The 8492-nt window shown below is 40.3% G+C and overlaps 1 long non-coding RNA gene across 1 annotated transcript; it reads right to left on the minus strand.

Moving 5' to 3' along the window:
- Positions 1–2573: 2573 nt before the first annotated feature.
- LOC122128928 lies at positions 2574–3483 on the minus strand. Its single transcript, XR_006151697.1, has 2 exons — positions 2904–3483; positions 2574–2780 (listed from the first exon to the last, which is right to left on the minus strand). It is a non-coding gene; the product is annotated as an uncharacterized LOC122128928 (long non-coding RNA).
- Between the last annotated feature and the right edge of the window lie 5009 nt (positions 3484–8492).

The following is an 8492-nucleotide window of genomic DNA, read 5'->3' on the forward strand; positions in this document are numbered from 1 at the left end:
TTGTATTTGTCAACTTGTGTCTGTAATTGTAACACAACATTCAAATACACTTCACCTGCAATGTTGTCACTTTTTAAAACTCTTTATCTATACAGGCGTATTTGTGCCAAGTGTGAGCAAATGCCTACAGAGCCTGAGAATGGATGCTGCAGGGAGATGCCACAGGTAAAATTATTTGTGAATGACATGTTAATTATGCAGTCATCTTGTTTTATATTCCATGATACTTACACTTTCAATATTCAAGGTAACAAGAAGACTACTGCAGCTTCCAAACCAACCAACGTGCATCATCCGGGACTTTTAGCTGTGTGATTGAATGTGTTCTCACTACAGAATGCATTCAACATCTATAGAGCAGACTATGGGCCTTATGTCTAAGGGGAATATAGTAGTAAGTTGTTTTGTTTTTTATGCATACGAGTCATCGGTGATTTCTGCAATACAAATATAACTGGGGAAGAAAATACAATAAATTAATCTTCCCTCGGTCTTACTTTGCTTACTGCTCATCTTGCATGTGTCAACTGTTGACATGTTACATACCAAAACTGTTTCTATAGACTTGCTTCAAAGAATGCCACAGAGCTTTTAAAACATAGTTATTAAATGTACTGGCTAGTACATGGGTAATAAATACAAAAAAGACCAATTATAATAAAAACATTGATTACAAAATCACACTTTGTGCCATCAGTAGCCATACTGTTAACAAAGGAAGACTCAATAGATGTGTGTCACCATTTATTCTCTAAATACAATGTAAACTTTGCTCAGACGTTACAGGTATTTGGTGTACAGAAGCTTTGTTAGCTGGTCTTGGGGCTTTCTGGGACGGATAATCTGGGTGGTCCTGCTCTCCTGCTCCAGATGCTGCTTTGGAGGATCTGTCTGACAGGCCACATGATGTAGCCTAGGACACTGTTCAGATGTTCTTCCTTAACCACAAGAGCAGCAATGTTATTCATGTTTTTTCCTGAATGTAATAAAAGGAAAATACTCCATACTGTAAATAAAATGTCATCTCACTGACCATTATCCTTGCACTGCAATGCATGAAACATGAACTAAAAGCCAATACATCTCTAGCATTTGAAGAAATGTTGTATTCCATTACACCTAATATCAGTTTCACAACACAGAAAAGTAGGTACAATAACATTGGCATACTAGCAAACCCGGCATTTTCCTCATGAATCATTATGAAATAATCATGCAGTGAACAGTATTTTTAACTTGTGCTGTACTATACACAAAACCTTCAAATGCCCCACATTGACAAACTGTTTTGGTAACTGCAGGTGAGTCTAAGCTGCTTATCAAGTCGTTTATGAATGATGCCTTTTTAGTGCGAGAATTCTCTAACCTTAACAACGGGAATCATACATTTTAGCGATACATTATTATCCGTTGGTTATCAACTACTATTATTAGCTATGATACTGTCTTGAGCAATCTACAGCGCTAATAGCTAGCGAGTTGTTTACGGCCACAACCCACACAAAGTTCTAAATGCCCGTGATATGTTGTGCTGTTGGACGTGACAACAGACGCCAAAGGAACCTAGATGTACAATTGATACAATCGTGAATAATTGCTGTGTCTTCTCTCTGCAGCTAAACTCTCCTGAGCAAGCTAGAGTGCTAATAGCTAGCGAGCTGTATAGCTCTTTTCTATGGGCTTTAGCTACAACTCGTTAGCCCATATTGACACTCTTGCTTGCTCAGGAGATAAGACACAGCACTTATTCACGATTGTATCAATTAACCACCACTAAAATAACACGGTTCATAAATCGCTGTTTGAATTAGTCCCCCTACAACATGCTAACGTCGTTAACCACCACACTGAATGGGCAAGTAACAGAATTATTTTTAAAAATACTTACATTTCCCTCGCCTGAAGTTCATTCAGGGACATTGCCTTCAAATATGAATTCAATCCATTTCGCTAGTGTCTTCTGAGGCTGGAACGTGATGTAGAGATCTGGCCAGCCCACCACAGCGCATCTTGAGTACTTAGTTTGCTTCATGCTGCTAGCTAGCTAGCTATTCAAAGTATATCCGAGCTTTGCAATAATGGCTTGCGCTCTGGCAAATATGTAATGAGTGTGGGGGGTGGGCCAAGGCCATGTAGGGAACCTCCCAATGTGTTGTGACAGGCCAATAAAACGGGAATCTCATTCGCAGACTCAATCATGACGTTTCTGACCATAACAAAGATCCAGGAACCATAACAAAGATCGCCAATGGTTTTTTTCCAGCGTTTTTGGGTTGGTAGACACGCCAGATACCCAAATGAACGTGTAGAAGCACTAAAAAAGTGGAATTTTCATAATATGGCCCCTTTAAACCAAGTTAAAAATCACTGAAAGGTAAACTAACGAGTAATGCAGACGTTAAATTAATTTAATTTTAGCCCAACGATGTTAACCATGCGGTCTTTATGTTCGCCATCGATTTAAAATGGCAAATATATCTAAGTGTCTTGGCTGTGTTACAAATGGTTTGACGTTACGCTTTCTTGGTGTTTTTGATGTTGGCGGGGAATAAAACACACAAAGTCCAACAAAATTAAGAGTAAGGGTTCTTTATCTGATAGATATATAAAACAAAAGATTTGTATAGAAAAGTACAAAAATAAAATGACATCAAATAGAAATCTTATATGATAAACTAACCTGTACACAAGCTAAGCCTATCCCAACTCTGTAGCTCAACTAGCCGTATAAGAAAATAAATGAAAGTAAGGTTCAGCAATACAAAACGGTAGTGGTGATACTGAGAGTAGACAAATACAAAAACATCATTAGTATACCACTAACATCAAATACATAAAGCTAAAATATACATAAAACCAAAATATACACCAGTATGTCCGAGTGAAATGATACCAACACTTACATGTTCCTAACACGCACACATCTCTATCCTCCACACACGTGTGCTCCCAGGATACCAGTATGGCTATATGTCTGCTAGGTGAAACATGACAATTCACTTTAATACAGCCTGTATGCAACTTAATTTCCTACAAAATACATCTACACTAACTACATCACCTCATACTCTTCACTCTATAGCCAAAACGGAATTGTATTTCACAAATGTAAACTTAAATTTAGCTACATCCCCAAATGACAGAGCGACTGGGCTAATCCACATGCTGCCAGAATCCACAAACATTCTTTCCCAAACGAACTCATCCATTCATGTAAATCAATGATATATACAATTGCATGGTTATTAAAGTATTTTAAGACAAATGTCCCACTTACCAGCAATATTAACCAAGTATCACCAAATATCCCTCACGCCAGCCACCTTCTCTGATGCACTGCGTTCTCGCTCCAGTCTTAATACCCAGAATTCACCACATACCAACCCAGGAACTACAACATGATGCAATGTAGTTTTCTGGCATTTAAAGGAGACATGTCCCATTACCACTTAGAAAACATACAACAACCTCAAAATATGACCCGGTTACATTGATATTACTAATTTCAGACAAACTCTTGTAGTATGCTACCATGGCAAAACCACCGGATAAAATAAAAAGATCGCATGCGCCTCAAAAAAATCATTGATAGTCACCGGGAGAGATGGCCATGCCTCCGTTCTTTTCGGACTTCCCCACCATGCTTTCTGCACAGTGTGCAATGTCAATATTGATATCAGTAATCAAGGAGCAACAGGTAACGAACACAGTATGATCCATATTATCAGAGAATCATAGGCTTACCTGTCAAGTGTGAACATGTCCGATGTTCTCAAATTCATGCTCGAAGTCCGCGACAGCCTTCTACAGTGTCCACACATAGGCCTACGCACAGCTATTGTCATGTCACAGTGTAATAGGCTATATGTTTCTACTAATAATAGGCTAATGATAATAGCCTAAAAAGCTCTTCCACTGACTATAATTTAATTAAATGATAAAGAAGCAAACACAGCGCCATCATTTGGTCTTAGCAGTTGTCTAGTCCTGGTATCACATCATGTCATTGGGCTTGCATTCAAACGTCAGACGTGGGGAGAAAAAAAAATATGATGAATCATGACACTTGACAGGTATGAGGTCGTGTTAAATATGTTAATTAAAAAGGGAAAAACACAACATGACCATTGTTTGAGAAGGTCCTAAGTAGCCTAGAGTGAAATAGATAGATAGATAGATAGATGGATACTTTATTAATCTTGAGGGAAATTTAGGAAACAAATAACATCCCAGAGGAAGTGTAATAGGCCTGCTACGTACTGCTCACTTGTGCAGAGAAAGTTTTTATTAGGCTACGAATTTGTTGTCACAGTTATCACTTATAACTGTTATCACAGTCTTTTTTTTTCTTTCATTAGGCCTACTAAAGTGGTTCAGAACTGCATTATTTATAAGCTCAGAATGCCGTCTATTGGTTCAAACATGCAACAGCATTATAACTAATAAAATGAAGGCCACAACATTTTTGACAGGACAAAAGAAAAATCATGGGGGTATACTACATTTACAACAGTTCTCTCCCCCGCCGCTTGGCTTGCAGGCCTCACTGTGGCCAAAAAGATTTTGGTCCAGCGCTGGAAATCCCCCCATGACATTTCTACTGTCCACTGGCTGCGGTCATTTTTGGACATATCTTACATGGAACTGTCATCTGCAAGAGTTAATAATGCTCAGCCACATATACTAGCAATATGGGAGAATTTGATATCCAAGCTGAAGGATCTACTGTTGATGTAGACATGATTTGTCTGTGACTGACTCAATGTTCTGTTTGATGGTGTGGGGGGGGGGGGGGGTTGTGTATATCTATATAACATGTTTCCTGATATGTTTGGTTGTATGTCTGTGATATGGAAATAAAAAATGAATGAGAAAAAAACAAAAGCACATTGCCGATTGTCGTGGATGTTGAATCCTTCACGCGAAGAAACTCAAAAAAGCGTTCATGCACTGCATGGTTGCTATCGATGTACCTAAGCACCAGCTGTGTCTGAGTGGAAACATCTGTGGTCTCGTCTGCTTGAATGGCGACATAGTTCGCCGACTTCACCTCCTCCACAATGCGTTCCCTCACGACCGCTAGCATACACTCAAGTAGCTCGTTTTGAACTGTCTTTGATGTTCCCCTGAAAACTGTAGCTTTTTTAAGATGCTCATCAAATACTTCGTCCAACTGTGCCACAAAGTCGACCAAACCAAGAAAAATACCAGGGTTGGTGGAGCCCTCCGTTTCATCCTTGCAGGAGGAGGCAGTATGAACAAGTACGAACACAGTATGATCCATATTATCAGAGAATCATAGGCTTACCTGTCAAGTGTGAACATGTCCGATGTTCTCAAATTCATGCTCGAAGTCCGCGACAGCCTTCTACAGTGTCCACACATAGGCCTACGCACAGCTATTGTCATGTCACAGTGTAATAGGCTATATGTTTCTACTAATAATAGGCTAATGATAATAGCCTAAAAAGCTCTTCCACTGACTATAATTTAATGAAATGATAAAGAAGCAAACACAGCGCCATCATTTGGTCTTAGCAGTTGTCTAGTCCTGGTATCACATCATGTCATTGGGCTTGCATTCAAACGTCAGACGTGGGGAGAAAAAAAAATATGATGAATCATGACACTTGACAGGTATGAGGTCGTGTTAAATATGTTAATTAAAAAGGGAAAAACACAACATGACCATTGTTTGAGAAGGTCCTAAGTAGCCTAGAGTGAAATAGATAGATAGATAGATAGATGGATACTTTATTAATCTTGAGGGAAATTTAGGAAACAAATAACATCCCAGAGGAAGTGTAATAGGCCTGCTACGTACTGCTCACTTGTGCAGAGAAAGTTTTTATTAGGCTACGAATTTGTTGTCACAGTTATCACTTATAACTGTTATCACAGTCTTTTTTTTTCTTTCATTAGGCCTACTAAAGTGGTTCAGAACTGCATTATTTATAAGCTCAGAATGCCGTCTATTGGTTCAAACATGCAACAGCATTATAACTAATAAAATGAAGGCCACAACATTTTTGACAGGACAAAAGAAAAATCATGGGGGTATACTACATTTACAACAGTTCTCTCCCCCGCCGCTTGGCTTGCAGGCCTCACTGTGGCCAAAAAGATTTTGGTCCAGCGCTGGAAATCCCCCCATGACATTTCTACTGTCCACTGGCTGCGGTCATTTTTGGACATATCTTACATGGAACTGTCATCTGCAAGAGTTAATAATGCTCAGCCACATATACTAGCAATATGGGAGAATTTGATATCCAAGCTGAAGGATCTACTGTTGATGTAGACATGATTTGTCTGTGACTGACTCAATGTTCTGTTTGATGGTGTGGGGGGGGGGGGGGTTGTGTATATCTATATAACATGTTTCCTGATATGTTTGGTTGTATGTCTGTGATATGGAAATAAAAAATGAATGAGAAAAAAACAAAAGCACATTGCCGATTGTCGTGGATGTTGAATCCTTCACGCGAAGAAACTCAAAAAAGCGTTCATGCACTGCATGGTTGCTATCGATGTACCTAAGCACCAGCTGTGTCTGAGTGGAAACATCTGTGGTCTCGTCTGCTTGAATGGCGACATAGTTCGCCGACTTCACCTCCTCCACAATGCGTTCCCTCACGACCGCTAGCATACACTCAAGTAGCTCGTTTTGAACTGTCTTTGATGTTCCCCTGAAAACTGTAGCTTTTTTAAGATGCTCATCAAATACTTCGTCCAACTGTGCCACAAAGTCGACCAAACCAAGAAAAATACCAGGGTTGGTGGAGCCCTCCGTTTCATCCTTGCAGGAGGAGGCAGGGATAGCAAAAGACTGCGTTAGCCACTTCACAGCCTGCTAGTGTTAAGTTTAAACTAAGTCTACGTGTTGTTTTCAGAGAAATCAAGTGAAGAGGCCGCCACACAGAGCAAAAGTTTGAGTTGAGTTTACTGAGTCTTAAGAGGAGTACAAATTTCAGTCTGAGAGATCAAGTTCACACAGGAGCTCATCACCTCCAGGCTGAAGAGAATGCATTCTGACATCATCATACACAATCCAGTCTTTTTACCCCTCAGGCGCAACAATGTTGCTTAATCATCCCCTGGGGAGCTGTAACTAACTAAGTTCTTTGACAATAGAGCCTCAGAGAAAAACCTTGGGTCTCACACCCCAGAGGCTACACTATCTAGTTTGTGTCCCGTGGTGGCCTTTCTGACCTAAAAGATGGTAAGTCACGGCTGGCCAGAGCTGACCCTGTCAAATTCCACAGCTCCATTACCACCAGGCCTCAGTGAGAGACGTGGAATTAGTATGTATGCTAAGAACTGCTTGTTGATGAACTCATACTTAACTTAATTTTCTCTTACACTAGCCACGATTTCCTTTGGTACCAATTCTTTGAAAATCCTCGGGTATAGGATTTCCCCTTCTTTGCAGCTACCTGTTTAATCGTTATATTTGGTCTAGGAGGTCCTAATTGCATTGTTGCCAATTTGTCTTCATTGGTACGCCGACCGAAAGGAGTCTCTTTCAAAGAAATAATTGAATTGTTGCTGTAGCACTGAGCACTGGCCATCTCAACAGAATATGCCTTGGTCGAAGCTGTATGACGTTTCTATACGCTTTTACGTCTATTACTTATGACACAGCATGGAGGGTCGAGCCCTCCTGGAAGCCATAGAGAATGCATTGAGAGCCCTGTTTTGTGAAAAAAAATAGATTTAACGTGGGAGTCAATGGGAGAGGTCTGGGGCGATTTTCATTTCACCCCAAATCGCCCAGAAGGGGCAGGCCATTTGAAGCACGACTTTTGCCTGACTGTTACCTGATTGGACAATGACATTCAAAGGCAGATCAGACGGTCTAGTGGAAGCATCCAATAGAAAAAAAAAATGACATTTACATTTACATTTAGTCATTTAGCAGACGCTTTTATCCAAAGCGACTTACAAGGAAATTGCATTTATACATCAGCATTTTTTTTTTTTTTTTTGTGGAACAAGAAATGAATGCAGCAGTTAAAATGATGACCCACAGGATAGATCATTTAGAAGCAGGATTAAGTACTGGGATATCTCCAGCAGATGTTTGTGAGGTCAGGGTGCCAACACTGAGAAAGCCATCCCCAGAGCCGTCTGCCGAGGATGCCACTCAGAAAATGTTGAAATTATAAACACTAGAGAGGGGGGTAAGGTCAGAGGGGACTCCATCTCCACCAGAATCTCTCGCAGGAGAGACACAGGAAGGTGAAAAAAGTTATGACTATTTAGCCAGAGAAGACCAGCAATGAGAGATAGAGACAATGGCCCTCATTCTCGAACATTTTCTGAAGTTTCTTCTGAAATGTTTCTTACGGGCTTCGGAAAAACAACGTAAGCAAAAGACATCCGCCAAATTCATGCACGCTTGAAAATGTGGTCCTACGCAGCAAAAGTTTTCTGGGCTGTGCTCCCCCGGAAGAGTTTTCTTAAATTGAAAGCGCGTTCTCGTGCTCCTG

This window comes from Clupea harengus, unplaced genomic scaffold, assembly GCF_900700415.2.
Source record: "Clupea harengus unplaced genomic scaffold, Ch_v2.0.2, whole genome shotgun sequence".
Taxonomy (NCBI): Eukaryota; Metazoa; Chordata; class Actinopteri; order Clupeiformes; family Clupeidae; genus Clupea; species Clupea harengus.